At 42.3% G+C, this 23,764-nt stretch overlaps 1 long non-coding RNA gene and 5 other non-coding genes across 6 annotated transcripts; 1 reads left to right on the top strand and 5 right to left on the bottom strand.

The window, feature by feature from the left end:
- Positions 1 to 4,498: 4,498 nt before the first annotated feature.
- Positions 4,499 to 21,040, bottom strand: LOC107076201 (uncharacterized). The gene is made up of 4 exons (XR_011191810.1): positions 20,871 to 21,040; positions 9,655 to 9,719; positions 7,007 to 7,042; positions 4,499 to 4,856 (listed from the first exon to the last, which is right to left on the bottom strand). It is a non-coding gene; the product is annotated as an uncharacterized lncRNA (long non-coding RNA).
- trnay-gua (transfer RNA tyrosine (anticodon GUA)) lies at positions 8,484 to 8,572 on the bottom strand. The gene is given in 2 exon segments: positions 8,484 to 8,519; positions 8,536 to 8,572. It is a non-coding gene; the product is annotated as a tRNA-Tyr (tRNA).
- On the bottom strand, positions 11,219 to 11,290 carry trnat-cgu (transfer RNA threonine (anticodon CGU)). Its single transcript has one exon. It is a non-coding gene; the product is annotated as a tRNA-Thr (tRNA).
- On the bottom strand, positions 14,165 to 14,236 carry trnaa-ugc (transfer RNA alanine (anticodon UGC)). Its single transcript has one exon. It is a non-coding gene; the product is annotated as a tRNA-Ala (tRNA).
- Positions 21,041 to 22,090: 1,050 nt separating the features above from the next.
- Positions 22,091 to 22,255, top strand: LOC138243577 (U1 spliceosomal RNA). The gene has a single exon (XR_011192232.1). It is a non-coding gene; the product is annotated as a U1 spliceosomal RNA (small nuclear RNA).
- Positions 22,256 to 22,876: 621 nt separating this feature from the next.
- Positions 22,877 to 22,995, bottom strand: LOC138218979 (5S ribosomal RNA). Its single transcript, XR_011181559.1, has one exon. It is a non-coding gene; the product is annotated as a 5S ribosomal RNA (ribosomal RNA).
- Positions 22,996 to 23,764: the final 769 nt, after the last annotated feature.

Raw genomic sequence — 23,764 nt, 5'->3', positions numbered from 1 at the left:
GATGCCATGGTATTGCTCTCTGGCACATACTGCCCAATGAAGTAAAATGTGAAATGGGTGATTTAAATCCCACTTCGACATCAAGTTTCCAACTCGTTTCCTTAGTCTTGTTTACCTTGAATTTAAGCTGTGGCAGTCCAATCTCTCCTACCTATTCTCCTGTGTGGGACACCTCCAGCAATCTCTTCTCCTGCAAACCGCCTGTGGGCTGTCTCCCCGCTGCCTCCCTGCGCTGCTCCGCTCCCCTCTGCCTGCCTGACCTCCAGTGCACCCTGGGACTGAGGGTACCTGCTCGTTTCATCCTCCATCTCCAGGCAGTTCTTCACCATGTTCCCCTCGCTCCCGCACCTGAAGCACTTCATCGATTCCGAAGTAGCGAATACCACATAATCACAGTTGTCAATTCAAAATTTAAGCGCCACATTGATCACTTCCAGGGTTTTTTTCCACCAAGATCACGTACACTTGTCTTCAGAAAGACATGATTTGCTTTAGCTGTGGTGCCCCGCAGCCCAGAGGGACCCTCCTCATCAGAGAGACCACCTATCTGTACCGGGACAGCTTCCTCTCCAGCAGCTCGTTCCATATAAACAGAGGCACGTTGGAGAGGGCAGCACCAGGGAGAAGGTACCGTTCAAGACAACCCCCTTCTCCACCGGGGTGTTTGCCAGATCAGTAGACTGTAGGAAAACAACTATCCCTCCACTCATGCAGGAAGCGGACTTGATCTTGCAGCCCACGACCTTCCCAACTGTACATATGCACCGCTCCAGTGGACAGAACTCCACAGGGGAAATTTTAACACCATGGCGCCACGCAAGCTTCTCAAATGAGAAGTCTGGAGGATCAGAGCCCCCAGAGCTGCCTATGGAATGAAAATAAACCAATTTTTTACCAAACCCTTCTTTTTCTCCCCCCCAAAAAATGACAAAGAAAACACAAACCAGTGAACAAACACTGCCACACGATTCAAACACTCCAAGGCTCCACCCACCCACTCACTCAGTCTCATGAGAAAACACAGTGAGACAGTGAATACACGCACTGACTGACTGGACACTACAGTACATTAACACTGCACTGAGTGAGAGAGGTTAATAATGGCTTTCTCCCCACTGCAACTTCTGTGCCTCCACTTGGGAGATATTTTGTCTTCTCCCACTGAATGATACCTCTTCCTCCAAATGACTTCTTTGTCTTACCTGCCCAACTTTATGATCAGATAGTAGAGAGACACACACTCCCAGTCCCAGTATGAACTACCCTCACATTACCATCACTGGCTGGAGTCATCCCTGTTCTTACTGGGAGCTAATCATTAACATCACTGCTGCAGTATGCTGCTCCATACTGGTACTGAATAGGTTTTCAGACCTACAGCACCCCTTATCAACCCAGCACAACCCCGGAGCCAGGACCCTGTGTGACTTTCCATAGACTGTCCCCTGTTCATGGTGTATCAGATACACTGCAGTGTTTGAGCTGCTCCTCTCTCTGCCTGGTGTTGTCTCAGGGGTCAGATTGTTCATGGGATGCCCTTGACACAGATGTCTCAGCTGCACGCACATTCTTGTAAGAACCCCCCCCCAGCTGTCCTTCACCTTGAGCCCTGGAAAAGGAAAGAGTGGGAGAGAGTCCTGTTCATTAATCTCTCTCTCTGCAGTGTCTGTCCTCACACAACATTCAGGCAAGCAGGGTCACTGATATTACTCCCAGGTCAGCGCCTGCTGTCCACTGTTAGCCAGCTGACTGTTCTGTGGTAGTGAGAATGAGTGCCCGGTTTCTGGTACTCAATCTCTGTACTCATTCCAGCTGACAAACATTTCTGGAACCTGCAGTACTTCCATTCTCTCCTTTGTCTTCCTGTGACATCGTAGTCCTGAATTATATCACATACATATCTCTGATTAATCCGTCAATACATTATGACCAGTATGACCACATGTTCTAAAGATACCAGTCCAGTCTGGAGAGTCGCAGACTGCTCTGTCAGTGCCAGTGTGAGTCTCATTATAATATCCAATAGCTAATCCAGCTCACAGCAGATTGCTGGATCAGGTAGCTGCTGAACAGATAGGTAAGAGAAGCAAGTTTAGCCCATCTAGCCTGTCTGTCCTCTCCTCTCACTCAGCGAACAGTTTCTGAGGGAGAACAGGTTTCAAAGCTCTAGGTAACCTCCTGTTCAAACAGGAGTACAACATAGCCAGGTTCAGAGATGAGCAGGCAGTCAGACACAGCAGTATGAGGCCAGCATCTTATTCATGAGACCACTAGAAGTTGAGACTGAGGTGCTGAGCTTACCACACTGGAGCTGGTCTGCTCTCTGTTTCTTGTGCTTTTTATCTTCTGCACAGGGCAAACATAGTGGCAGGCCTTTGGGACTTGAGAGGTGGGTTCTCCCCTGTGTTTCACTCCTCTGAAGTTCAAGCTTTCAGTACTTGACAAGTCTGGTATCAGAAATGGAAGAGTAAAAAAAAGTAGTAAAGTCCAAAAACGCAATGCAAAAATTCTTAATCAAATAAACAAGCAATAAGTCCAAAACACGGTAGAGGGCAGTAGAATAAGGCAAACAAATCCAAAAACAAGAGGCGAGAGTGAAAAACCACGAAACAGGTAAATGTCAGTAATAATCCAAAAAAGAAAGGAGTTGGAGAAGTATGCGCATTACAGAAGCTCAGGGAGACTACCACAGTGAGTGAGGAACAGGGGGAAGAGGAGAACTGAAATAGTGAAGGCAGGGAAAAGTGATAGGCTAATCACTTACGGCGTGAGCATTTGTGAAAGAGTGTGCACCTGGATATGTGAGAATGAGTGGAATGCGAGCATGTGGGAATAAGGGTGCATGTGGAATGCGTTATATTTGAACACTTTGCATCTAACTTTCTCCAGCTCCACCCTGTAGCAACAACCCTGATTACTGTTCATGAGCTCCTGGCCCCTCTTGTTCCCAGTGGAACCTGTGTGGAGCAGCAGCAGAACCAGAAGATGGGGTTTGTGTTTCTTTATATTGTCTGCTATTGTAAAACAAGTTACCACTTCAGGATAAAGAATCTCCCTCTTTGTCCCTTATTCCCAGGGCTGAACCTGTTTCTCAGTTGGGTGCTCAAAAGCTCATCAACAGCCATCTAGATCAGCAGTACTGTACTGGGTACAACAGGCCCTGCTGTGAGAGTGGGGGATATGTTCTTGTAGAGCTCTAATCCTCCTGAACTGCATCTCTCCTCTCCCAGTTACTCATGCAGTTATGTCAGTCTATAAACTCCAGCGGTACCCTATTGCTCTTGTTCAAATTATTTTAAAATGCAGTGGGTGATGTTTTCATGATACATGACAAAGGGGTTCTTTTCCTTCAGCTCATGTAGCCTCCAAGGCAACCCCATGCACACAAACCCATATAGAGTTTGCATCAGTGAGGTCAGTAATGAGCTCAGTCAGACCCAATCCACTGCTTTCACCCCCAACACCCCTTAACCTGGGCTTTAACCACTACCTGTTGCTCCTCACATTGAGTCTTTCACCACCACAATATAAATGAAATGAAAGAACAGTTTTTTGTACCATGTTCTAGTTTTGTGGGCCAAATTGTAATCCTTTATAAGAGCATCCAAAAAATCCACCCCCATGTGCTGATTGTAGTCCTTGCCATTCCTATTCCCGACAACATCCTGAACCTGCCAAGACCCATCGAGTTTTTTCACCTTGTGATGGACTGTCTCCACTGTATGCCTTGTGGATGGTACTACACATGGTCACCCATGTGTGTCCATCCACTTGGTGAACAGTAGTTCTCCAGCCCTTATCCAGCGCAAGGAGCCCCTTTCAGCCTTTTTAGGATGTTTTGTTTTATGCGGGGGAAACCCACATGGTTCTCTCATATCATGCCACAGGCACCAAATTTCATTTTGAAGAGGTCCCGGAAAAGGGCAGAGCTGGTGTAGAAATTGTCAATGTAAACATTATAACCTGTACCCAGGTATGAAACTTTCAAGACGTTCAGAACTTATTCATAGCTCAGCCCTTTTCCGGTGGCAAAGGGTGATTTTCCTGTATAGATTGAGAAATCACAGGTGTAACCTGTGGAGGCATCAGCAAACACGCACAGCTTGAAGCCCCACTTAGTGGGCTTCCCCTTCATGTACTGCCTAAAGCCTATTCTTGTCTTTGAGGCCACCATCCTTTCATCGACAGACAGATTATATCAGGGCTGATAAAATTATTTACATGCTGTAAGGATGGAGTCTAACAGGCGTCTAAGGCAGCAAAGGGGGTCATATTCTGAGGTCCCGCTTTTTAGATCACTTTCCCTGTCCTCCTTAGGATCCGGAAGGTGAAGTGTCCAGGATATTGCCTCAAATTTTGATTTGGTCATAATCGACCAGCAGAAAGGAACATCATAGGGCTCCCTAGGACTCCAATAGGGTCTCATATTATGAGATGTGAGGAGCCCCATAAAAATAAAAATTCCTATAATTATACAGGTCCACTATGGACACTGACTGTCACTCTGACTTTGAACCCTTTTGGTTGTCTGCATTTTTGTTCATGTTATTGCACAGTATGCACATAACTTCCATGCTAAAAAAACAGCTGGAACAAATCTAACGGAGAGTATGTTTTGGAAGTGTCCAGCTGGACACCTGGTGTCCATGCTGGACTGAACCTAAACTTTTCCAATGTCACATCCTGCTCTGCTTCAATCTTCCACCTGTCCTCTGGCTCTTCCGTTGGTGGAGGGGCTTCTTCTCTTCCTGCCCTGAACAGGTCTTGTGGTCTGGAGTGGAGTGGGAATCTTCCACCCTCTCTTTGGCCGAGGAATCTCAGCACTTGAGGGGGTGGAGGGTTCTTTGATATCCTCACTGAAAAACAAAAGGAAGTTAGAAAAAAGTACTGAAACTAGGAATGAGTTTCATGGTTTTATTACTGACCAACAGCCTTTGTTGCTAGGTGACAAAGTTAGGGCAAGAGGATAGCACTCCACATGTGTAATGATTGAGCTGCAGACCAGTGCTTTGAAGAATGAGCAAGCTTTGCCTAGCTATAATTGCAGAAGGGTGTTAATTCACACTTTAGTGCCAGGTGACCAAGGACCCCCTCTGATCTTCTAAAAAAAACTAATAAATATGAATAGAAATATAAAAACACAGACAATAGTGTTTTAAAATCATGTCCAAGGACTTTATGAAGACTGTAAGACGCAAAAAGCAGCAGTTTCAGAGGTTTGTAAACAGCCAACAAGGAAACATAACAGCTTTGTACTCAAAACTATGTAGCGGCGAGGCTTAATAATAAGGCAGAATTAAGTGTTTCTGAGCTTCCCAAATGAGGCCCCATTTCTCTGTTCATCTCTGTGATGCAGCCACAGAGAAACCATTCATGCAAGATGTTTTCTTTTGATAAGGACAGCTCCCAAAGGGGGATGCACTTAGCTAAGCCTGGCTATCATGATCAATGGTCATCCATTGGCGCCTATCTGTCTAGGGAGTGCCAGTTGGACATCTGGACTGCATTACTAAGTGTCAGGAGTAAGTGACTCATATCTCACCTTGATCAACCAATCAGGGACTGGTAGGGCCGAGTAACCCACGTGGGACTCTGATGCCCATGGAACTGTCAGCCAATCAATGAGCTGAAGTTCCTCCAGGTAAAAACAGGCAACACAGAGAGCCTGAGAGATTCAGGGAGAGTCAGTAAGATTCAGTAAGATTCTGGAGAGGATTCTGTGGACTGTTCTAAAGGGAATTCAAAGGAGAATTCCAGGGCAGGACGGCCCAGGAGCAGAAGGCTCCCAAGGGCAGGACATTCTCGCAGCGCGCCTCCTGACCATCCTGAGACTCAGCCCGGACAACCACGGAACGGCCAGTGTGTCCGAGTGCCAGAACTTTCCTTTGTTCTAAGAGTCTAGAGTGGAGGTTGCCAGAGAGTAACCTGCAGCAGGCCTCGTGAACAGGTCGGAACTGTGGAAAGCTGAATCACTATTCAGAACTAGCTCTTCATCAGGAACGAACCGGTCCTCTTCCTGACTTGCTGGGACCCACAGTCATCTTTTCTCCTGTGCAAAAACTTTGCTAGTTAAAGCCAACAATGAGCATCAGCAGCGCACCGTCGCAAGCCGCACAGCACAGCCTGGCACGGAGCCAGAGAGCGCGGATTGGACAGCAACAGCCTGCAACTGTTTCTTTGTGCCCGCAGGAGATCTGAATCCCCAAAGATTGGATGAGTATTCAACTTCAATGCATTACAGCTCGAGAATTCAATTGTTATCCAAACCAGTTGATATCAATTTAATTCCTAAGAGTTATGTACTTGTTTGAGTATCTAATGTAGACGTTGTAACCAAGTTCATTTACGAAACGGTCTTAATGAATGATATACTGAACGTATGTCCTCTTGATATATGTAACTCTTTGTAACTGACTGAATATATATACCTTTTGTATTCTGATAACCCTCTCGATAAGATCTGTTAGGTTTATATGCATATTCTATGTATTAATAAATGTATCCTCGTGTATTAGTACCTGTGTGTGCGCGTTGTTTGAGTTATGTCGCATGGTTGGATTCTAAAGCCATCAAAAGAATCAACTTTGTGATTTACTGCTACAATTAATAATTGTCTCAGTAAATGCCCAAACCCTACAGAACTGGTGCCTTCAGAGAGCCACTATGATTACATATTTGGCGTCCCTGAACCGGTTTTCCCTACAACTATAATAGCCAAACGTTTGTTTTGTCTGCATTGTCCATGAGACTCAGAAGGATTACCTTTCAATATTTGCAGTAAAACAAAAACATGCAAAGACTTTCTTTGCAGAAAACAATATTTGCAAATCTAATATTTCTTTGTTTCTAATAAGACTCAAAAAGACCACTCATATTCACAACATATAACCAATAAGCATTTCTCATTCCCATATATACAGATAACGTTCGATCTAATGGTGTTATTGAGGTTTATAACTAATAATAGCAATGGTCTGGATTGTATAAACAAAACAAAAATACTCACAATCCAGCAGTGGGTCCAGTCCTTCATCAAAGGCGTCTTCAGAAAAAGAAGATGCACATCTTAGTCTTCCCATGAATCGCCCGAATATATTTCTTCAAGTACCTGAGCAGCCGTCTTTTGGCTTTTTCGGCACTCTGCTTGCCATTTAATTTTTGGGGATAAACCCTTCTGTTTACGCAAAAGGGCGATTAGGTGCGCTCTGAGGAAGTGCATCTGGGAAGATGCGCTCCTTTTGGTTTGGTTTCAGATCGCCCCAATTTATTGAGCAGCTTTATAGACCCACTCTAAATTTCTAGTGGTCAAACATTCACTGATTGACAACCTTTTCCACAAATCAAAACAGCAAATAGGCACAGAAAAACTGTTGCGTTATTTGGAAGAAGCCACAAGATTTTTAAAGGAAGCTCCAATGAAAAAGGTATGCGGATCCTATGCAGACGATGGAGCAGGTAGATATCTGAAATAGGCGTATAATCCGAAACGTCAGGCGAGATCGTGGTCAAAAGGCGAAAGGTAGTTCGTAAACCAGGAGATGCGGAGATAGACGTACAATCCAAAACAGAAAGCGAGGTGTAAGGTCGAGGGGCAAAAGGGTAATCAAATCAAATCAAATCAAAGTGTATTTATCAAATGCACAACAATATGGTGTTCAGCAGTAGTTGCTGTCAATGAAATGTATTTTTCTGCGAGCTCAAAAAAATTACAAGAATCACAAAAATCACAAAAATTCACAAGAAGACAAAAATCACAAAATTGAGGTTACATTTTTGAAATGGAATAAAACTCAATATGAGTAGAGCTGTTATGTGTCCATGGTGTGTGCAATATATACAGTTATGCTGAATATAGTGAGAATTGTGTGTCCATGTAGCCATTACAGGTGATTTGCATAGGAGCTACAGGTTGGCTATTTAGCAGTCTTATTGCCTGGAGGTAGAAGCTGTTCCGTAGTCTGTTGGACTTGGACCGAATGCTTTGGTACAGTTAACCAGACGGTAGGAGGGAAAACAGTTTGTGACTGGGATGACTGGGGTCCTTGAGAATGGACCTGGCCTTCTTCAGACATCTAGCTGAGCAGATCTCCTGGATGCTTGGTAGCTCACAGCTGGTGAGAAGCTGCGCTGACTTCACCACCCTCTGCAATACCTTGCGATCCCGGGCGGAGTACTTCCCATACCAGGCAGTGATGCAACCAGTCAGGATGCTCAAATTATCAAATTATTAAAATAAAAGTTATTAAAATATCAGATTGTGTTTCTGCAACATTTAGTGCACAATACGTCATTTTAATCTAATAATAAAACAACAACCACAACAAGAGCTTTACACGCTGTCTGGGGTATTTTCCAATCAGACATGAGGTGAATTCAGAACAGGAGCCTCTGCTTCGTCATTTATTGAGCTTTTGGTCAACGTCTGAATGAAACAGATTCACTATTTTAACTCTTTGATTAAACAAAGTACACAAAAGGCGCCTTCCTTTGAGCTGGAATTGAACCAGCAACCTAAGGATTCCCTGCTATTACCCACTACAGTCCTCCACTAGACCAACTGAGCTATCAAAGGGATGTTGGTAATTGCTCTTTGGCCCATACTGCCCAATGTAGTGAAATGTTCCAGGTGATTTAAATCCCAGATTGACATCGTTTCCAACTCGTTTCCTTTTTATTTACTTGAATTTAAGCTGTGAACCAGGATTCTCTGTATAAACTTGCAGGGATATTAAAAAATGTTTGATGGGGTATCAATTATTCGGAAATGGACTCCTTTTTTTTCTTGGGGGATCATATTAAACATTTCATTTGGATCTACAAGAGGATCACCATGAGGAACAAAACTAAGTTTCATTCTGTGTTTATTAGAAGCATTATCACAGCTAATGCATGTAAAGCTTTTAGTATGCAACAGTGAGAGTTCAGTTATGCCGGAGAACTGAAATTTAGTAAATCCATATTTAAACAGATTGCAAATCTTCAAAGTGTTTTGTCACTGCAAATATTATTACAGGGGTTTACCAGCTGCCAGACGTGCTTGTTTTGGGATTATTTCCAATAAGTATCCCATTAGTAGTTGTGTGTCCTTACTGGTATCTTTTAAACATTTGATTATATACAAACGGGACGGAGACAAAGTAATAATCCCATTTTAAGGTGTCTTGCATTTTAATTTACTGAACAGATAAATTGAAAGGCTCTGATTCAGAGCCCCTGCAGTTCGTGCTAATTAGAACCACAACAATGCTCCTGAGTCCTGGGCATTACACTGAGCACACGTTCAGCTGGGCTCTGACTTTGTTAAGCACGACTTCTTGTTGCAGTTGAGCTCAGAGCTAGATATGATCTCCATATTCTACCGCAATAACTAGTCTGAAACTTAGTAAATAGTACACAGTTTTTAACTGAAGTCAGGTTGTTAAAAAATTAAACCAGCACCCTGTCACCGAAACTTACCCCGGTCTTCCGCGCGACAAGCAGGGGTACTCAACACTGTACTAACAAGGAGGGGTTGTCCGCAGTTGAGCGCGAGCTCTGATTACTGTCAGCAGACATTTCTTCATTTCCAATGACGTTTTCTTCTGCTCTCAGCTTTTTACCGGTCATAAATGCTCAAGAAGTAATTCATTTGAATTTGAAGTCTGTCTCTGTTACCTTCGGTCCTGATAAAGAAAAGCCGTGCGTGGGAGACTCCGTCTCTGAAGAAGTTTGCCGTCACCCTGCAAGAAAAGAGAGCCATCATTCACCGAAAAAAACACTAAGACAATTAACATTAAACACGTGAAATGCGAGATGTTGTGGAAATGTTTTCTACTTAGAGATTCTGTCGTTTCTACTCTAATGAGAGAGGCTCTTTTTCGGAAGTAGGATTTGAACAAACGTCTCCAGGGGAAACTGCGACCTCAATGCAACGCCTTAGACCACCAGGCATCCTGTCTGTGGCTCTTATATTGCATTATATGTTTTATTTATTTCTACTTGTTGATAGGAAAAAAAGTGAAATCGTGTAATTTGGGAAATGTATTTTTTTCATGGGGAAAACTAGCCTGAGCAAATGTAAAGTTAAGAGCAGCGCTCAATAAAAAACATCAGAAGCCGAAAGCGCTTCTTATGCGGATCAGGATATTCCGATGCCGGTGGTTCTGCAGAAGAAATAAGAAAAGCCGAACTGAAAGCACTGTGTTGCCATTACGGGTACTTTGGCTGCAGCTGCTTTAAGATCTACTCAGCTGGCACAGAAAGTTGTATGAGGTCAGACAGGTTTGCGCTGTCTAAATAACAGTGTGCGAATTTAAACTTATTTAAACAAGACTATTTACAATGTAATACATGCTCCAAAAGCGTTAATACTGCACTGGCTGCTATTTGAAACACCTTTAGAAATGACGCGTAATAGAGATTGATGCAGCTGGGTTTTATGCTTCACAATACATTGTAATCAGGAAAATAAACCAATTAGAAATATGCCTTTGAGTTTGAGTTTGGCTCTTCTTATTTCTTCTGCAGAACAACTGGTATGGGAATGTATTGATCCGCATAAGTAGCGCTTTCGGTTTCTGATCGTTTTTATTGAGTGCTGCTCTGAACTTTACATTTGCTTGTGCTAGTTTTCCACATGAAAAAAAAGAAATTTCCCTAATTACATGATTTCACTTTTTTTCTTATCAACGAGTAAAAAGAAATAAAACATATAATTCAATATAAACGCCAGAGGCAAGTTGGCTGGAGGTCTAAGGCGTTGCGTTCAGGTCGCAGTTTCCCCTGGGGATTTTGTTCCAATCCCACTTCTGATAAAGAGGTTTTCTCGTTTTTCTCTTTGAATAGACAATCAAGTACTTAACAAATTTCATATTGTAACGCTACGGGGGCTCAGGCAGGCGCCCTTGCCGCATCTGGTCGGCCCCTGCACCGTCCGGGGCTCGAACCCGGGACTTCCGCGTCTCTCTGCAGCGACCTAGACCCGTGAGCTAAAGAGATATCTCTCTACAGCCCAGTAGCTGTAGTCCTGCTATCACAGGGAAGGGCGGTGACGTCACCTGCTCTGGTACGCCGGCTCTTACACAGTGCCTGTCGGCCGTAAGCGTTACAATATATTAGATTTCCGCAATACGTTTTGGCTTTAACAGGAAACTGTGCACTTCCACAGAAAGAGTAACAAGAGGAGACGTTTCCATGTTACTTGTAGACTTAGATAAAGGAACGTGGCGGTGAATGAAAGCGGCACAGACGGGATTCGGACCCGCGATCTTCGGTTTACGAGACCGACGCCTTACCACTTGGCCACCGTGCCGTCGCTGGGAGTGGGGTCAGCTTACTTTATGTTGAATCAACCCTAGTAATTTTACTGTTGTAGTAGAGGAACAAGAGGCGCAGTCGGTAGAGCTTGCGACCCTTAAGTTCAAAATTGTCGATTCATGGGTTGTTTGTGTCCTTTCTGATCCCTCTAATCTTTTAGTAGGACAGTGCAAGCAGGACGTGATAGGGTACAGTGACTCCCAATGTCATATGAGCTTTGTGTAATTTAGCTTTCTTAACGCTATGGGGCTCGATTCAGATATCGCTGTGAAAGCAAGGGACGAGCAAAGGTTTTTTCTAAATTGAGGGTGATCTGCTCCCGAGTAATTATAAACACCTGAGCGTTTACTGTTTACTGTTGTGTTACTGTGATAAAGGAAGACCGCACTTTATCAAAATACTGCTGCTTCCTAATTTTACATAATGGTATTTAGACCGGGGAGAGTGACTGCATTCCAAGAGGCTAAAAGTTGATTTCACAAAGCCCCCATTTAATAAAATACATTAGAAACCGCAAGGAAAACAGTATGTTTTAATAAGTCTTCTCCTGGTTTTATATTATTATAGTCTTTCACATTTGAATGCATACCTTACCGAAAATCTTACCTAGATTACAGGCAACACAAACAGTTCTTAATGCACAAAGTCTATTTATAGTTGACTTTCTGCTAATCACATCTAATAGTTCATGAATCTTCCTGCCCATCATGTGTCTGCTAAGCAGTTTCTCCATTTTCCTCCTCCTGTCATTGTCAGCAAGCACATCAAGATGGGAAAATGTAACAGGGAAAAAGAGTAGCTGGTAGGAGTGGGATTTGAACCAAAACCTCGATCTAGAGACAAGAATACCCATGAGAGCTAGAAAAACACAAGTCTTTGATCATGGTGCTTTGGTGGTGGTGGAGGGGAGTCCCCATTACCTGTAAAGCGCTTTGAATGGTGCTTTAGAACACTCAACCATCCTGACAAGTGATGGATGAATGGAGGTGTATTGAATACACCAGTAGTTCACCAACCTGAGTTGCTTTGCTGGAGAAGTGCCATGTTACATGTTGTAAACGTCAAACGTACAAACGTGTTGTACTTTCCAACCTTTGAGTAATATTTTCCAGAGCTAGGGCGCAGTTGTCTTCACAATCTGGATTATCTCAAAAGCAATGATGTCTGTGTAAAACAGATTTTATTTTCGGGAACCGACGTTGTATTGCATATTTCTAATTGATTTGTTTTCATTATTGTAATGTATAGTGGAGCATAAAAAAACATCTGCAAAAATCTCTATTACGCGTCTTTGGCATTTCAAATAGTAGCGAGAGCGAGGATCAAACCCCCCTCTTGGCGATAGTTGCCTCACGCTCTGAACAACCAAGTCCTGCTTATTCCCGCTGTGGGTCGTGGATGGTGTGTTTTGGTATTTACTCGAAATTACGGAGGATACATGGGACTGCATTTACCTGATAACATACCATGATCTCTAGTACCTAATGAGCTTTGATAATTCAGCTTGCTTATCGCTTTGGGCTCAATTCAAAAGTTGCAGTGAAAGCAGGAGCTGAGCAGGATTCTGTTTAAATGGAGCCAGATCTGTTCACAAGCGGGGAAACACTCCAGCGTTTACTAATTGAAGACCACAATCCGCTAAAACACCCCTGTTTCTTAGACTAAAAGAAGCTAAAAGCATTTTTGAACATGGGTTATATTGTAAATACTGTTATTAAAAAGCTTATTCGCATACTGTCGGTTATTTAGACGGTGCAAAACAGGCTGCCCTTATAAAACTTTCTGTGCCCGTTTTGACAAAGGAGAAAGTATTTTCTGATGGAGCGCTATGCGAAAAGATTTAATTAGCTTTACCCCTGCCAATGATTCAGCATGAAGAAGTAAAAGTTTCAAAGGGAAAAGCAGCTCGCTAACACAGCCAATATTAAATGTACTTGCCGCCACACTATCACGTGCATTGGCTCAGAAGTGATCTCGGCAATGTTCCCAAAGTAAAGCTGAAAGTGCCAAAGAGCATTTCTGTTGAGAAAACTGCCTTGATGTTAAGCTTAGAAAGCCTGTCTTTTAGATGTTCTATCTCTAAACACCTTGTGCAGCCTCCCAACAGACTAACAAATATTTTTTTTGAGAAATGGGCACACACCCGGAAGACAATAACGTTTATCTACATTCGAGTATGTGAATAACAATTTAACAGAAAAAAGTTTGTAAATGAGATTTTGCAAAAATTCAATAAATCGTCTATAAACAGTAAGAAATTATTAAGAAAGTAAGATATTGTTTTATTTTATAAACTTTAAGACAATGAAGAGAGTTTACAGGTCATCCTTCGCTTTTGCTCTTTCAACTTAAGCGTTCAGGATCCAAGCCCATGTGCGGATGGTTGTATTTCTTAAAGTAACTTGTAATCATCAAAAGTTGTTGTGTAGTCCTTCAGTTCTTTCTCGAGTTGTACCATGGATATTTTATACGATCAATACTTTTCATGATCATTTGCATTTTCCGTTTCAAACGGAAAAAGTTCAAAGTGTCCTTATAACTGTGCTCCACATCTACACGAGAGCGCTTGTAAGAGTACAGGACATGCAATGAGGAGTTTGTGCAGCTTTCAGCTTAGTGCGGAGTCCAGAGGAAGGACTCACTCGCTGAATGATCTCTCAAGAAATTCAAAGGGTGTTTTCTGCAAAAGCCATGACAAGTGTGAAGAACAGAACGAAATGTTTTGGAGTTACATTTAGAACAGGGGAGAACACTGTAGCACTTCGAGTGTGTCTAAATTTAATTGTGTAAACCTAGCTGTCTATAAACACAGACAAGGAGTTCTCACACAACAGAAGATTGCGATGTGAGCACAGTAATATGAAACACTTGGAGATGCCAGGGATTGAACACAGGACCTCATACATGCAAAGCATGCACTCTACCATTGAGCTACATCCCCAACAGAACAGCTTGTGGAACTGACTTAGAGATGTGCAGATGCTCACTGACCACAATCCACCACTCACGAAGAATGTCTGCAGTTTCCCACTTTCGCGTTTCCTCTAATACAGAGTAAATTCATGGGAATGAAGAAATAAGGAAGGAAAAATAGTCACATCTAAGCTTCCAGAGACTGGTTAAAAATGAATCAGTTATTTTTATATCCAGTCACATGGACGACGGCCCAGTGGGCAAAAGACGTATAATATACGTCTATTAAACGCATACCTTAGACGTCTAAATGTGGTCCGCAATTCGTCTAGAATGAAATTCTAATATATGTCTATTGTTATACGTCTATGATAAGGTGTTCATTATACATAAATGGTTGGAGTTCTATTATACGGATAAATTTAGAGCACTATTATACATATATGATTGGAGTTCAGGATAACTTTAGAGGACTATTATACGTATATGGTTAGAGGTCTATTCTATTATTATTTGCAAACCCTGTCTAATTGTCCTAACAGTTAGAACCAGAAACCTATTATTTTCAGTGTCCAGATCTCCTGGCCCCCTGCCTTGCATATGCATTCTTCAAGTAACACATTGTGTGTTCCTTTATTTCTTTAAAGGTAGGGTGGGACTTCAGCACCGCAGCTAGGAGAAAATTATATAATATTACTACCCAAATAAATGATGATTAATATCTTCTTTAGTATAATCTCAAAAATGAACCATTAAGGTTAACTAAGCTCAAAGCTATAATAAACGTATAAAATTTGGCTTGCATCATAGCAGTTGAGCAATAAAGTCTGTCCTAATTAAAGAGTACCCAAAGTTTGAAAGTACAACATAGAATAAGAATAATTAGAGAAACGGCAAAACAATTTTGCGTCATCTTCCCCTTCACACTATTTTTATGTGCCATTTTTTGCTTATTAACGTACTATTTTAATCAAAATAATATTAAGTAAGATCTGTATGTATTCAGATAGTATTATTATTATTATTTATACTTACTCGTCAAAAGAGGATTGCTGAGATATTTGCGGATTTCTTCTACGATTGAAAAACGTGTCCAAAATGGTGACCAACGAATACTAGCAATGCATTGTGGTATATAACCGGAAAATATACCACAACGTATGCGTTTATTAATGTTGTCGATATTATGGTTGAAATTTAACATTGATAATACATCGCAGCTATGTGCCCCCTACTATGAGCTGATGTGCAATTTTAACGCATGCAGTTAGTAAGGAAACGGTCACTGTTGTAAGGTATTATATATAATGACATTATGGAATAGGATGGGGACAGGCCTGGTGTCACGGGGGGAGGGAGGAGTGTCGCCCCTTCAGTTTTGGGCAAAAGGATTTACTTAACTTGTAATAAAAAAATAGTTGTACTTTGTCAATGGCCAAACATTAATTTATTTACACATGTAAAATAAATATAGTACATATAGTAATAAATATAGAAAATACAGTAATACATATAGTAAATTAATTAATTACTACATAAATAATTTACTTCGTACACTGTGCAGATGGCTGTATACTCCTAGTTGCAGCACCCACGATATATACAGTAAAAAGCCTCAGGCACTGTGTTAGATGTGTTTTCGACGTTATATATGCGTTTATTAATGTTGTCGATTTTACGGTTGCAATTAGATGTTGATAATACGTCGCAGCGACGTATACACAGATGCAGCCATTCAAAATGGGTGGGGTATTTCGTGGTATACCCCGGTGGGCGTGTCACATTAAAACGCAGTATCATGCAGTATCACGCAGTGTATCGCGTCATTTGAGGTCATGCTGGAACCTCTCATGTACAGCATTTGAGCTTGGACAAAAGTTGGACAAAAGTACACAACCTACCTTTATCAGAAATATTTATGCATCAAAGCCTTTACCGAAGATATTACTAATAGTATTAATAATGAATGACTTTGGACAAGCTGTAAACTCAAAGTACTATGCTGGTCCACATTCTTTCTAACCGTCATTTTAAACGAAAATACTTTTAGTTTTTTCTTTGACAAACACCACAGCATTTCGTGGATAATTTCTTAAGCACATTTGTACAAGCACTTGGAATCTGTCCAAGCCCTACTTTGTCAGGCATTTTCTTTTACTGCAACGGACATAAAAACTCCCTTGCTTTTAACAGAGCGTTTCATAATTTCTAACTACGAAAATTATTTAAACTGCAACACTTATCATTCAACCAGGGCTCAAAATATCACAAGGATCCTCAAGAGCACATCAAAGACTGTATTAAAAGATACTTGTATCAGATACATGAGAATCCAGGCTTTTTTTCTCAACACTTTCTTTTCCGTATACCAGATATTATGGAACTACTTCAGAAGGCTGTCAGCCAGTCAGATTCCAGGAATCAGTACTTTAAAGAAAATTTGATTTCTCCCTAAACATTTTAAGCATCGAAGTCTTTAACTAACATGTGAAATAGTGGCAGTTTTAAGCTTTTCTGCTAATATAATATGGAATTGCGTATCTAAAGAAATTAATAACGATATGATTATATTTGTGTACTGCGACAGGGCTGTGTAGGGCTGTTTCGCCTCACAATCAGACAAATGCAACATAAATTGGGCTGTGTAGTCTTCTAAGTATCTTAATAAACTTTCAGCATAGCTTTCTCCCCGTTTAGATTTATTTTTCTTGGGATCTTGGGATCAAACGTGGAAAGATTAGATTGTAATCGTTTTTATTTTTTAAGTACATTTTAGAAAAGTGTAATCTATACTAAAAAGCTGTACACCACCTGCTATAAAGATACATATTGTAATACTTTCGGTCTCAGATAGGACGGACACAAGAACTCAGACTTGCAGAGTTAAAGCAAGTTAAAGCCTTGATTTTATATATCACCTTTAAAAGTGGCATCACCAAGCAATACAGATTACAAAGTAAATACCCAACACTGATTGCACCCATCTGTCATGTTAATAAAGACCTTTAAATTGAATTTAGTTTTATTACTTGTTTTTCAGGAAGTTAAAAAAAAACACTTGAATTACTTATCCAGTCTCTCGAACTAAAATTATTTTTCAATCAATGCAACTAACATCGGGCAACGTGTTTTTTTTAATCCAACATTGACAGCCACATGTTAAATCTTGTCAGTCAGCTCTTTTTTCTCTATCTGAATTGTGGCGATTCAAACAACCTGGGATAACAAGTGGTCTCAAAGTCACCGAGCTCACAGAGCTTCAACAACAGATGACAATTTCCTTAGTCCTTCCTTAGTCTTCCTGAAATTGTCAGATTATGAGTGAACAAAAGCATTTTATTAAAAACACGTTTGTGTTTGTTTGGGAGCTATATTATGTATTTTTCATATGTAAGAAATAATGATGTGTTCCTGCTTACACATTGCACGACTTTAAAAGCTAGAAAAACAGGTTTCGATTCACATTATCTGGCGAGCCTTGTTTTGTCAAAGGAAAATTCTATTCTACTCTGAGAATGTAGGGGGAGGAGGAATGTCCCTTGTCTTTTTACTTACTCCAATACACCAATGCATTAGCATGTTAAAGCGATTTCATTGAGGAGCCTAGCTTTCTTAACTAGTAAGTACTGTACTTACTGGGTTTTGAAGGGGGGGAGTTGTCTTTTGCTGGAAATCTCGCCCCCTTCTACTTTGAAAATACCTGTGAAACAGGTTTAATTCGTCACAGCCAGCACTCCCGCAGAGAGGGGGGTTGTACTTGCAGTGCATCGGTATAGATGGGAAAGCCAGAGCCGAGTCAAGTCTAGCCATGTGTGAGTCTAGTCTCACAGAGCTTCAACAGCAGATGACAACTTGTGAGTTTGATTAAGAATGAATAAAAACATTTCATTAATAACGCGTTTGCGTTTGTCTGGGTGCTGAAAAAGTAAAAAACAATTACTTTTTGACAATGAAGAACTGTGTGTGTGTCTCTCTCTCTGCTGGCGTTTGTAATCGTTTTTATTTTTAAATACATTTTAGCAAAGTAATGTACCATAAAAGTATTGTGAGACATATTTGGGTTAACATGTTCAGTGTTCAGTGTGTGGTAATTTGTTTGGTGCAAGTGAAGTTTTATTTAAAATCTGACCCAGGGAAAAGTGTGGTGTGGACGGCTGAGGAGAGAATGCAGGCTCGCGCTGTGTCTGTTATTCTTTTTGTCTTTTTGAGCCAGTGAAAGCTCTGTTGTCCTTCACATGAATGCCTGAATCATTGTACCGAACCCAGGATTTTACAGTATTTTTTTCTTTAAAATACCAATAACAGCAACATACAGTTTACATAATATGTTGATGTTCCAAAATTAATATAGTTTATGACCTTTATGACCTTTGTTATGCTCTTCGTTAATGTCTAAGCCGGAACACATCATTATATCTCATTTGGTATTTCTTTAAAAAAAAAATCGTTTGCCCAGCCTAACAGTAATGTTGTTATTGTTTTTATCCTGTAAAGCGCTTTGAGGAGCCACCTTTTAAGGCGCCATATGCAATAAAGTTCATTATTATTACTATTGTTAATTTGCTGGACAGAGAGGTGAACATTATTACGCAGAAGACAAAGATAGCGATTTACGTTGCATTGTGCATTGTGCTGCTATAATACAGTTTTAAATAATTAAAAGTCTAAACACTATCAGCTTTATTTATGGGTTTTAAATAAAGGCGATTTAAACGCGATTTAAATCAATATAAATGTTTATATTGCAATGCATAGGTGACTATTCATTGTTATTAAAATGACTTTAATTCGATCATGTTGTGATATTTAGAAATATAAATTTGTTTGGTGCGAGTGAAGTTTTATTTAATCTCTGACCCAGGGAAATGTTTTATTTTTTCAAAGAAATGTGATATATAGTATATTCGACGAATCACTGCCCACTGGGTGTGCGGACCTTTTCTTATTTACCTTGTGCAATCGTGTTTCATAAAATGTAATTGTATTATAGCATGAACCCCTGGCGATTTTCTTGATACGTTATATGTGCTCTTGTTTGTATTGTATGTATTTTTGTTGTACAAATAAAAAGTAAAAAGCACAATTTTCCGGATGCAGCTGCTGTAAAAAAAATGAGATCAAGGGTGCTGTACGCAGAGGTCTGAAGCCTGCTCCACAGAAAAACTTTATGTTAAAGAAGTCGAGATCTCACCATGAGAGGGGAAGCATCTCAGAAAAAGCAGGTGCAGTCGGTTCCACAGTCATAACGCCACGAAGTTGGACGAAAAGAGCAAGAGCCACCCGGCTTCCTCCAGGCAAGTAATGAGACAAAGAGACAAGGCACAGCGGGTAGTGTGGCTGAGCAGTCTAAGGTGCTGGCTTAAGGCTCCAGGTTCTTTGGGGGCATGGGTTCAACATTTGTCTTTCATCTTTCGCAAGCTGTATAGATTTCTTTAAAAACAAGTTGTTGCAGAAAGGAAACGAACACTTGCATTCACGTAAATTAAAAGGCATGGGATTTGCCTATAACGATAAACTCTGTACAGTAAGACATGAAGAAAGGCACTGCTGGGAATCGGACCCAGGATCTCCTGTTTACTAGACAGGTGCTTTAGCCAGCTAAGCCAATTAAGCTAAATCTGTTCCACAGATGTGCAGTGTGCCTTTCCTCTTGTCGTATTCAAGAGTACTGACTGCGTGAGCTCCTCACTGTGTGTCCTGTACTCTACTGTGAATTCATTTAGATCATCTACGTGGAGTACAGTGACAAGATCGCCTGGAATATTTTCACTGAGTAAGTCATTGAAGAAAACAGAAGATGTCAGAGTGGCCTCATCAACAATCCACTCAGGCAGCGCTCCTCTGTAAAGTGCCGTTCGTTCACATCGATTGGCTTTTTTTTTGCCTTCATTCGTGCAAGTAGTACAGGCAGACGCCCCTATTCTGCCGTGACCCAGATTCGAACCGAGGTTGTTGTGACCACAACGCAAAGTACTGACCACTATACGATCATGGCAAGTTACCAAAACACACGCTGGGGGTGGAAAAGGCTGTGCTCTCTCATGTGACAGGAGTCACCTGCTCCTGCTTTCCAAAAGATCAGCACCATGTACGAAAGAGCCGCATTAAAACCACTCAAACATGTGCAAAATGTGCGAGAAGAGGGGGCTCTTGTTTCCACCTGAAGACTTCTCGCATGTGAGACGAACTGATCATTGCTGCAGCTCAGAAACCTGCAGGAGGTGGGAGGGGTACTCTCGTAGACAGTGCTGACCTTCGGCAAGAGGATTTATACTCTCCAAGATGATATTTGCACTTTCTGGAGAGGAGATTTTCTCCACTTCAGTAGCCCGATTTTGTCGATTGCGTGGAGAGGGCTGTAGAATGTGGCACCGCCTTTCCTGCTCTGTCCATGAAAAGCGTGCTGGTCTCTGGAGAATGAGCAAGGTCCATCAGCGCACTCCAATAAAGGCACTGGAAGCTGCTGAATCGCATTGGCGAAGCTCAACACCGGGCCACTGGGCACAGCTTCCCACCGTTTCCGTAGTGTTGTGGTTATCACGTTTGCCTCACATGCGACAGGTCCCTGGTTCAAAACCAAGCAGAAACAAACTGGCTCCTTTTGTCGCCATGCATACTGTTTGGGGATTCGCCTAGCGCTGTGATTGAACAGACCCACTCACCTCTTAGTGTGCACAGTGCATGTCGCAGCGCTTCCTGCTTTCACTTCAATGCGCGTCCTGATGTACCCCGGTCTCCCGCGTGACAGGTGGGGATAATCACCACTATACTAACGAGGAAGACATCGCTCTCTCCGACCCCCGGCATCATATCCCGACCCACCATGCTGGAAGCCGACGCGTGCTGTGATTCCTTTATGGAGCAGAAATGAAAACCGAGGAGCCGAGAGATCATTTCAGCATTTCGCATGTGAATGGAAAACACAAACGACCAACTTGGAATGACTTGCTTTTGACGCTATTCAAAGCATTCTTTGTGCATCAAACAGACCCACTCACCTCTTAATGTGGAGGGATCTGCACAGTGCATGTTTCCTGCTTTCACTTCAATGCACGTCCTGATATTGATTTTTTTTCGTGTGCCGTGCGGAGGCTCTGAAAGCGAGAGCAATGAAAAGGTGCACGGCGCTGTGAAAGAAACGGAGGTAAAGACGTCTCTATACATGGATGACGTCACCCTCCTCCTCTCTGACAATGCCTCAATTAGCAGAGCACTGCAGTGTTGTGATCAGTTCTCTTTGGCTTCCTCTGCAAAAATTAACAAATCTAAGAGTGAGATTTTTTATCAGAACTGGAGGGAGCCAAAAGAAGGACATGATCTCAGGCTGCAAGAGAAGAGAATTAAGGTCCTGGGGGTGTATTTTGGAGAAGAGATAGGAACAGTAAATTGGCAGAACAAATTGCCAATCTTAAACAAAAAACTGATGCAATGGAAGGACCGAGACCTCACCATGACAGGGAAGGTGCTGGTCATCAAAGCCGAGCTCTTGCCTGTCTTGAATTTTCTGGCTTCTACCTTCCCAATCCAACACCGTGTTGCGGCGGCGCTGAGGAGATTGATGTTTCAATTTCTATGGGGTGGGAAGCAGGAAAGACTCAGAAGGGAAATAATGTACAGGCCGCTACCCTCAGGGGGGAAGTCTGTCCCAGATATTGCTACGAAGCTACGAAGCAGAAAATCTGTGGGAAATAGAGAGCATAGGTCAATATCTCAAGAAACTGTGAAAAACATTATCATGTTTAAGTAAAGAATGTGATTTGAACCAGAAAAAAAGAAATTGTTGCTATTTAACTGGTACCGTGTCAAAATGTAATGAGATGTGATCATATATACTGTTTTAAGTATGTATATTAATGTAAAGCTTTCTAATTTGTGATGTCCTGTATTTTTTTGTGAAAAGAAAATAAAGTTCTTAAAAAATCGATTCACCCAGGGCGAGGCTCGGCCATTGCACTCCGGCTGTGCTGACCCCTGCGAATTCCCCAAATGTGGGAATCTCGACTGCATTATTTCTGGTAGTGGGGGACTGCGTTCGCGCTCTCCCCTGATGTGCTTGGTCCAATATCGGATACGGAAGAGTTACGACACCACGTGCTGCGATAGGATCCCAGTTCGAAAGGAGTCGATGCCACTGCTGGTTCCCGGTTTCTTTTAGTTAGAGGTCCGGAGAAACATTTCAAGCTGGTTACACTACTCCTTCCGGACATTCATTCCCTTTTCAAAGTCAGTCGTTTTGCTGTAGTCTGCATTATTTAGGCTGATTATCGAGGTTAGCCTTTATTTGGTCATGGGGGCCTCGGTACTGTATGCTAATTCTCGACAGTTTCACCCGTTTTCTGATTGCTAGGTTCTGTACCAGTGCAGACATGTCAAACAGTGAATGGCTGTACCTCTATTGTATCCGTGCTCAATGAATGAAATCAGTAATAAATGAATATATGTATAGTTACACGAAAAACAAGTGGTTTATCGACTCATCTTCATTTGCAGATTTAGAGGCAGCTTCGATATTCGTTTTACAAACGTTTTTTTTTTTATATGGGTCACACACATGCCATAGCAACAAAACATCTCTAGAGATGAGGCTATAGATCACCTTTCCATCCTCCAGGTTTTCCTCCCAAAGCCTACGGCACCAACGGCGACCCCTGCTGGCCGAGAGAGCAAAAGCTTGCAGCACCTGGTATTCCCAGGAAGTCTCCCATCCAAGTATTAACCAGGCCCAACCCTGCTTAGCTTCCAAGATCAGACGAGATTGGGCACATTCAGGGTGGTGAGGCCGCAAGCGAAAGCCATAGCGCCTAACTCGCTACTTGAAGCTGTGTGTGGCTGGGGCTCTGTGCCCCCCGAGTTGGACTGAAGGATCGTTCGTGTGCAACTCTTTGGAAAGGAGCCTCTTTCCAAATTGCATTGCGTACCTGGATGTTGGCGAATGTGCTCCCTTGTGTTGGCTTGTCCCGCACTGGAGGAGAACAAACAAACTGCATGGAGGAGCACAAGGCAAGTCTTCACAAGACAAAAACCTCCAGTGCACAGCACTCTGAAAACATTTCTGGGCTGTCGCGTGTTTATTTCAGCACATAAAGCACACCAGTCCAACACGTCGGCCGGGCGCGCGGCGCCTCCGCCCTCTTGTGGCTTGCGGCGTCAGAGCAAGAGGCTCCTTCTCGCTGCCTTTCCGCTGTGTTGCAGAGCCCCGAGAGGGAACCTGGAGCGCACACTTTGTGGGGGGCGCTCTGCCCCCGGTCTCTTGCGCGAGTACTAAATCTCACGGCGCCAGCCAGCGGCCAGGAGACAAATACAATATCGCGGGACAGGGGGGCCTCGTCATTGATTGTTACATATGAGACGGGGATTAGGAGGAGACCCCGACTGATTGGTAAAGGGGAACACTAAAAGACCGACAAATGACTCGTTCCCACCGGAGCTGAATGTACCTGCATGTGTCGTGTCGTCTACTTCCCCCGCCCCGCTGTGTTTGCTGTATTGTCTTTGAAGCCGGCCCCCGAGACGAGACGGGCTGTTCCTGTGCCCCAATTAACACTTTACAGGTGCC

Source organism: Lepisosteus oculatus, chromosome 14, assembly GCF_040954835.1.
Source record: "Lepisosteus oculatus isolate fLepOcu1 chromosome 14, fLepOcu1.hap2, whole genome shotgun sequence".
NCBI classification, from domain to species: domain Eukaryota; kingdom Metazoa; phylum Chordata; class Actinopteri; order Semionotiformes; family Lepisosteidae; genus Lepisosteus; species Lepisosteus oculatus.
The sequence above is the reverse complement of the archived record's forward strand: the minus strand, read 5'-3'. Positions and strand labels throughout refer to the sequence as shown.